The sequence below is a fragment of the Myotis daubentonii genome, chromosome 8 (assembly GCF_963259705.1).
Source record: "Myotis daubentonii chromosome 8, mMyoDau2.1, whole genome shotgun sequence".
Taxonomy (NCBI): Eukaryota; Metazoa; Chordata; class Mammalia; order Chiroptera; family Vespertilionidae; genus Myotis; species Myotis daubentonii.
The window spans coordinates 6,161,331-6,169,525 of NC_081847.1; positions in this window are offsets into that span (position 1 = coordinate 6,161,331).

Genomic DNA, 8,195 nt, shown 5'->3' on the forward strand with positions numbered 1-8,195 from the left:
TGGGTGGATGTGTTCCTGGGCTCTTTGGCACCTACTGAGTGAGACTGCCTTGTCTGCTTTTAGAACCAATAGACTCACCACGGCTTAGAATCTTAAAAATATTATTATACTTAATGATGTAATTCAGTTTTTGGACAGGAGTGTTCTTGACCTTCCATTAGTTTGGATCTTTGTAAAGCCCAGAGAAAATTTAATAGTATTTTAACAGCATAGGAAACAATAAACAGTTTTCCACTGAAGCAGAAACCTTAGGTGTAAGGTTTTAATAGTATTTAGTGCTTTCACTATCTTTAAAGCACTTTCTGCATTTTTATTTAACTAGAATGGCTGCAAGTGTGGTTTGCAAATGAATGTGACTTGAAACCTGTGTTGTATAGACACCAAAAGCAAGTATTATAAAACAAAGAAGCCAAAAAACCTTCTACCTAGGCCCAGTTAACCATGGTTAAGAAGGTTCTATTCCTTAGGACCATAATGTTCTTCAAACTTTAAGGTAGTGATTACCTAGGGCTCTTCTTTTCTTGTCATATTCACTAGGCTAGTAATTCCAACCACAAGTACCCCTAAACTTGCATTCTAAACTAAGCACAAATGTTTAAGTTAGCAACACTTCATTTCGGAAGACTTAAAATCAAGGCATTAACTACATGGTCATATGAAATGTCCTTATTTAATACTGATCAGCTAATTTTAAAATAACTTTTATGAAATCTAATTCAAACAGAGTGTGGGGGCACATTGCCCATTGTAATTGGACTGTTTCTTGAGCCACTGGCTTTGAGATACTGGTGAAGCATCTACTTAAAACCATGGCTCACAACATGAAGTCCCCTGGGGTTTGTGTACCTTTTCTGACCTTTCCTGACCCTGAAAGGTGGGCCCCATCTATAAGAGGAGCTTCCTGGCACCCACAGATGCCCCGTTCCCAAGCCATTAGTGCCTCTCTCACAACACCCCCAGGAGCCAACTCCAGAGTGGGTGAGAATAACTTTTAACAAAGCCACCTCTTCCTCAAAATGGGGAAACAATAAAAAAAGCACCAAGTGCATTACTCTACTCCTTTTAAAACTTAAACCTAAATAATATAAAGCCCACAAATGTCAGCCTTCACTGAAGATTCTAGATGGATAGCTCAGACTGGGGGCATAATGACATCAACCATAGACCAATGGACCCACTTACTAGAGATTTTAATTGGTTAAAAGAAAAAGATGAGAAAGTGCCGCCTCGATAGCAGGGATCTTGACTTTCCTAAGCTAACAGTCTTTAACTTCCCTCGGGGGAAGTTTTTCCATGAGGATGTAGGTAAAGGGACACCTGTTGCTTAGAACACGTAGCTTGGCCTTGAGCATGGGGATGTAGAGAGAGGGGCAGTTAAAAATAGTGGGGCCAGCTAACTTCTGGTTTTATTTACAAGGTACCTTATTTATATCATATTTTGATCCAACATCTTACTAAACAAATCACAACAGGAAAAAAACAGAAAGCAAGTTGGCACAATTGAGAGATGGCTGAAGTCCTCCAAGATCTCTTTAGATAAAAGAAGCCCTTTACCTGCTCTTATTTCACAGTTTCATTTTTTCATTGTGTTCAATTCTTCAAATTTAGCCCCACAGAGTTAAGAGTTCAGAGAGTTAAACACTGTGGCTTAATCAGGTAGTAAGTTTCCTTTCCTTAGAAACGGCTACATACAAATTTTACTTCTTGGGTTTTTACTTTATTTACCAACCAAAGTGGTTGCTCATTCTCAAGCAGCCTGGCAATTAGTGACGGCCTCAGGTCAGACCAGCGGTTCTCAACCTCGGCTGCACATCAGAATCACCTGGGAATCTTTTAAAAATCCTGATTTCTGGGCCTCATCCTCATCAGCCAAAGTCTCAAGCATTTGCAGCCAGCCTGGGAATCAGATGAAAAGGAGATGTTTTTATGAGCTACAGGCTTCAGCCCTGCCCTGAGCCTCGCCCGGCTCTGCACCCGCCCAGGGCTGGGAAAGGGCCGCTGCCCACTTTCTTGAACATTCCTGACTCTAGTCTGTGGCTTTAGTCTCTGCTACCTTCTCAGATTACGGCTCCTTTTGTGCTAATTACACCGAAAAAATGGAAAGAATGTCACTGACTTTACAAAGATCACAAAGCAGGCTTGCTTTAAACACTAAATATAGCCCATTTCTTTGTGAGGCAGACAACTCAGCCTTCAAATCCACTGCAGATGGCCAATGCACTTATTAATATTAAGACCCAGGTGACAGAAGGGCTCAGCTCTCCGAGGACAAATTAAAAAGGTGTGTTGCTTCTGGGGGTTGTTTACATACGTGAGAAGATCTGACTAAGGGCCAGAACTTTTCTCCTCTCCCACCCGAAACTTCATTGTAAACTAAGGTCTGCCCCCAAACAACGACAAAACAGCCTCCAGAACAACAAAAAGCCTTGCCAGTGACGGCAGGTCAATTCAGTGTGAAACAGAGCAGAGCTGGAGGCTAAGGACCAGCAGCAGGTAGCGCTGGAATAAACACGCAAAAACACCCCCCGGAATGGAAAGGAGTCTGACGGAGGCTGCTCTCCACTAGGTGAGAAACGGTCTTAGGAAGGCAGGGCGGGTAGGGCTTGCTGTTCCTGCTAACCCAGCGGGGTAGGGAGGACACCCCTCCCGCTTCTATGAAATCCTCTAAGGTTAACAGGTGAACAGCAGCCGCTCGGAATGCCTTCTTTTCCTAAGAAACGTGAAATCCTGAATGGCTCATGCTGAAATCACGCTACAGCTGTGACCCTCAGGGCTGACTGTGGACGCCTGCTCAAGTGGCAGGTGTGTCCGATGTGTGCCCAGCTTGGCTGAAACGGCCAAGCCTAACTCAGTCTTCCCACCCGATTAACTGGTGGGGACTCGAGCCAGCCAGGAACGGGCCTTTGCCACACAGAAGGCCATGTGTGCTCAGCCGTCAACAAAAACGGCAGCCTGGGGGGAGAACAGAGGCTCTGCGGCCTGAAGAGAACAAGAAAATCAAGACAGACTGGGGAGCTGGGGAGAAGCCGGGGGGGAAGGGAAGTGGGAGCCAAGATAGCTGGTCAGGACCAAACCCTTCCAGGTTTTGAAGCAAACAGGTCTAACCTATAATCGGCTTTCGGAGGATTTTAGCAATCGAAGCAAGTCTGGGATTCTAGGAAATGTGTCACCACCAAAATTGGTCTTATTAGAGGAAGTGGCACAAAGCTAGAACGCAGAGTCTAATCCGTAACACGCTAATTACACCTATTTTTATTCAGGGTGGCAGTGACCTAACACCAAGAACTAAAAACTCTAGGAAAGCAAGACTGGAGTACCTGGAGGATGGGGCCACAGGGCAAAGGTCACACTGAGTCCCACCAAGGGGAGCAGTCAGGTGCTACTTGAGGGCCTTGGCCACAGGGAAGGAAGGCCATGGAGCCCTGAAGTAAACCCGGGGAGTCCTGCTGTGACCGCAGAGTGCTGGTCGCAGGGCAAGCCTGAGAGGCCAAAGGCCAGCCTGAGCAAACGGCTGGGCCCACAGGTGTCCTGGCCACGAGGGGCCAGGCGGCTGGGCTGTGGGTGGAGCCACAACGGGAGCCATCCCACCCCCACCCCCACCCCCGCAAAGGCCCTGGCCAGATGGTGACAGTTGACGGGTAGAGAACAGCCCAGCGGCTGCAGGGCGATGATGGTGAAGGTGCCCACGCACTCCCGTCAAGCACTGCTAGGGTTCTGCTTCCTTCACCTGAGAAGATCATCTCTACCTTCTGAGCTCCAAGGCTTTTTATTTTTTATTATTTTAAGTCTTTGTTGTTGATAGTATTACAGATGTCCCCCTTTTTAAAAATCTGAGTTCCGGGACTTTGTGATAATTGGACTCCTTGGAGCCTGGCTCGCTGTGCAAGGACGCGATGCACAACGTACCTGGGGCCCAGAGCACCTCATCTGCAAGTTCAACAAACACTCCGCTGACCGGACCCACAACCATGAAAGGCATCCCAAAGTCAAGAACAGCCTGACCCCGCCTTCCTATCCTGAGGTTACTAGCCCTGGCCTCAGGGGCACCCCGAGCAGGGCGACCACAAGTCATTCTGGGCTTTAGAAGCGAGTTCTCCAATGGCTTCCCGTTAATGAGCCGCAATCATTCCAAGCACATCATTCCAGTGAGTTGCTAGGAGTCAGCTGGATGCAAAATGTGAAAAAATCCCAAACAAATGGTTGACCCGCGGGGACTTCATGTTTTAATCCTAGATAGAAAATACCTTTGTATTTTGTTTACCCCGCACACTTTACAATGAATGAAATAAACGTCTTTTCCTCAACCTGGCATAACAACCATCTGTGAGATGTACTGGGGGTACAGAGGCAGAGAGGGGAACTTCGTTAAAAAAGAGGGGGGAGACTAAAGAATAGAACTCCACAATAAAAATTTACTTTCTAAGTGAATGCTGAAGATGGAAGGGATTCTGAGAAAGAAATATGCATCATTTCTAAAATTTGTAAAAAAGAAAAAAGTAAACCAGAGGAACGAAGCCTGTCACTCAGACCTGGTCCCCGAGGTCCCGTCGCTCCTCGGCCGCTCCGCCGCTCCGGCCCCGGCTCCGGCTGCTCGGGGGGCGCCCAGGAACTCCAGGTCGGCCCTGTTCCCCCTAAAGGTCTCGGCCTGCGGAAACCGCTGGAAACACATTGCCGAGGCCCTGGGACGGGACATGGGCATGAAGGCCGAGGTGGGGCTGGAGTCAGCACATGGGCCCGCCCGCAGCCGGGGGTAAGGCTGAGAAGCAGCCCCTGCTTTGGGCTGAGCTGTTTGCAAATGGAAATGAAGAGCAGGGGATGGAAGACCAGAGGGAGAGGAGAGCCCCAGAGCTCCAGGACCTAAGATGGAGGACTAGGCCTGACCTGTAGGGCAGTCTAGGTGCTAAGATGGAGGAAGGCACTAAGATGGAGGACAGGAGCTAAGATGGAGGACGGGAGCTAAGATGGAGGAAGGGAGCTAAGATGGAAGAAGGCACTAAGATGGAGGACAGGAGCTAAGATGGAGGACTAGGCCTGACCTGTAGGACAGTCTAGGTGCTAAGATGGAGGAAGGCACTAAGATGGAGGACAGGAGCTAAGATGGAGGACGGGAGCTAAGATGGAGGACGGGAGCAAAGATGGAGAACAGGAGCTAAGATGGAGGTCGGGGGCTAAGATGGAGGACGGGAGCTAAGATGGAGGACGGGAGCTAAGATGGAGGTCGGGGGCTAAGATGGAGGTCGGGGGCTAAGATGGAGGACGGGGGCTAAGATGGAGGACGGGAGCTAAGATGGAGGACGGGAGCTAAGATGGAGGTGGGGGCTAAGATGGAGGTCGGGGGCTAAGATGGAGGACGGGAGCTAGGATGGAGGACGGGAGCTAAGATGGAGAACAGGAGCTAAGATGGAGGTCGGGGGCTAAGATGGAGGACGGGAGCTAAGATGGAGGACGGGAGCTAAGATGGAGGATGGGAGCTAGGATGGAGGAAGGCACTAAGATGGAGGACAGGAGCTAAGATGGAGGATGGGAGCTAGGATGGAGGACGGGAGCTAAGATGGAGAACAGGAGCTAAGATGGAGGTCGGGGGCTAAGATGGAGGACGGGAGCTAAGATGGAGGACGGGAGCTAAGATGGAGGTCGGGGGCTAAGATGGAGGACGGGGGCTAAGATGGAGGATGGGCTCTAAAATGGAGGATGGGAGCTAGGATGGAGGAAGGGCGCTAAGATGGAGGACAGCTCAGGGGCTAAGATGGAGGACGAGCACAAAGATGAAAGCACCACCTTGGGCTTGAAGGACTGACGTCCTGGTCCCACCTGGCTCTGGACAGAAATCTAGACACTGAAGGTGTGGTCCTCGGAGACCCTGGAAGGCACATCTGGCTTCAGATGGAGCAGAGCGGTCACCGGGCGGGCCCTGACCCGGAAGTGCAGTGTGCAGGCCCCGGGTCACCAGGCGGACCCTGACCCGGAAGTACAGTGTGCAGGCCCCGGGTCACCGGGAGGGTGTCAGCCAGACGGGGCCCGCCTCCCGCGGAGGGGCTGGGCTTGCGGTCAGCACAGTGAAGGAATGAATGGACGAGCGACCGGATGGAAATGCCCGGGGAGGCAGACTCACCGCCCGGCGGATCTCGTCCTCCCGCTGCGGACGCTGCGCTCAGAGGCGCCACTGAAAGGCAAAAGGAAACAGGCGGCTCCACGCCTCCCTCGGCCGCAACGCGCCGCGCTGCGCCGCGCCGCGGGGACTTATAGGTAAGGAGAATGGGTGCATGTCACCAAGGAGGGGATCCCATGCGCTCTGCCAAGTTGGACACCATCTAAGATGAGGTAAACCTCACAGCTGCCGCTGGTCACACATCTGAAAAATGAATTCGTGACAACTGTTTTCATCCGGAAGCATGGCTTTCCTCAATTCGGCGCGCCATTTTATGCCAAGTCCCCATGGCACTGCCCAACAACCTTCCTTTTTCTCTGAAAACCCTCCGCGACCCCTTGCCCCAGCGAAGCCTCGCACCAGAGGCCCGTCTTATCCACAGACTGCGAGCCCCTTTCCTCGACTGCAGAACGGCAGCGCCCTCGCACCCCGGCCCCTCGCCGGCCATTCTGCTCCGTCCCCCAGCGATTCAAATTGAGCTCAGATCAATTAGCAACACATTTCTATCTCTGGGCCTTGGGAAAGTGAACTTTTCCTGGAGGAGAGAAGCTAAACCTGGAGAAGAAATGGAAGCGTGGCAACCGGGCACACTGCTCGCCTCTGCGGCCGTGCAGTGTTGGGGTTGTTTTTTAAAAAGGCAACACTGGGGGGAAGGGGGTCCTACCACAACAAATGGGGACAAGCCTGGTTTATTTTTTTCACTGGCGCTAACACACCACCACCGGACACACGGGCAGCTGACGGGACCTCTTCTCCACCAACACTGGAAACGGGGGTAGCCCGGTGTGTTGTCCCCGTCTTGCCCAGCCTGAGAGAGGCGTGTGGATGCCAGGTCCATTCTAAGGCCCAGCACAGGGCAGTCCACGTGGTCCCATGCTCTCCCAACTGCCCCTCCCTTCCTCGCTGCACAGAATTACCGCCCTCTCTAAGGAACATGCCCAGGAGAATAAAACTTATTTTTCCAAAGTGGGGGGAAGGAAGAAAGGAAGGGAGGAAGGGAGGAAGGAAAAAAACAATGCCTATCTCCTGGGTCTGACTGGAGCCAAAATCTGGAGGCCATCCACCTGTCCGCCTCTAAGGGCTTGCTACCCATCAGAGCGTGCATGTGGTGTATGGCGTCTGCCTGTAGCTTTAGGATTTGCTGTGTTTCCTTTCGAGTCATTACTGAATAAAAAAAAAATCCATGAAAGATTGGATTTTTTTTTTTAAGGACAAAAAGTCTACTGTGTGCCAAAGTTCTTCAAACCAAAATACTAAGTGGGGTAAGGCATGTGAAAACACTTGGGGAATCAGGTTGTGCAAGAAGGGGGCTTATTACTAATTTAAACAAAAGTCAAAATGGAATGATCATTTTAGGACCAGGAGAGGGACATTCGCGGAAGCTGTGGGAGATAGGGCAAGGGTCGGTGCTCAGCAAACACCGGGGAAGGGAACCAGGGGCCTCTTTCCCAGCAAACACAGGGGCCTCCCAGTCCCTGTCCTACTCAGAGGGCGCCTGGAACCAACATGGGACCCCCGGGGGCGGTGGGATGGGGAGATGACACCCCGGGCTTGCACGCCTCCTCCAGGCCACGCTCAGCTGGTCCCTCAGCTGTGCTGGCCGCGGCCTGGCGCTGGCAGGCCTCCAGCTTCTGCCTGGGGCACCCTCCGTGACTTGCAACCTGATCCTGCCTTCCAGACTAGAAGTTCCTAGAGGGCAGGAACCCCGTCTGGTGTTGAGAGCTAAATTTAGCCAAGATACTCTTTCTCCCTTCTCTCCTTCCTTACAAAGAATTTAGTCTCTGTATTTATTTATCTCTTAGGAGATAAATGCACCTTCTTCTCTCTCTTTTGACAATAAAGACCTGGCTAAGGGGAATTGGTTTGTAACCTCTTAATAGTTCACAAGGATGCTGGAATTTCAAAAGTTCAGAGAAGGAGAAAGAAAAGAAAGGAATTCAGATTCCTGCCCCGTTTGCCCACCCCAGTGCTAGGACTGAGCAGGTGAAAGAACCATGAAATGCAGAACATGGGCAGACCTTGAAGGAAATCTGTGTGTGTGTGTGTG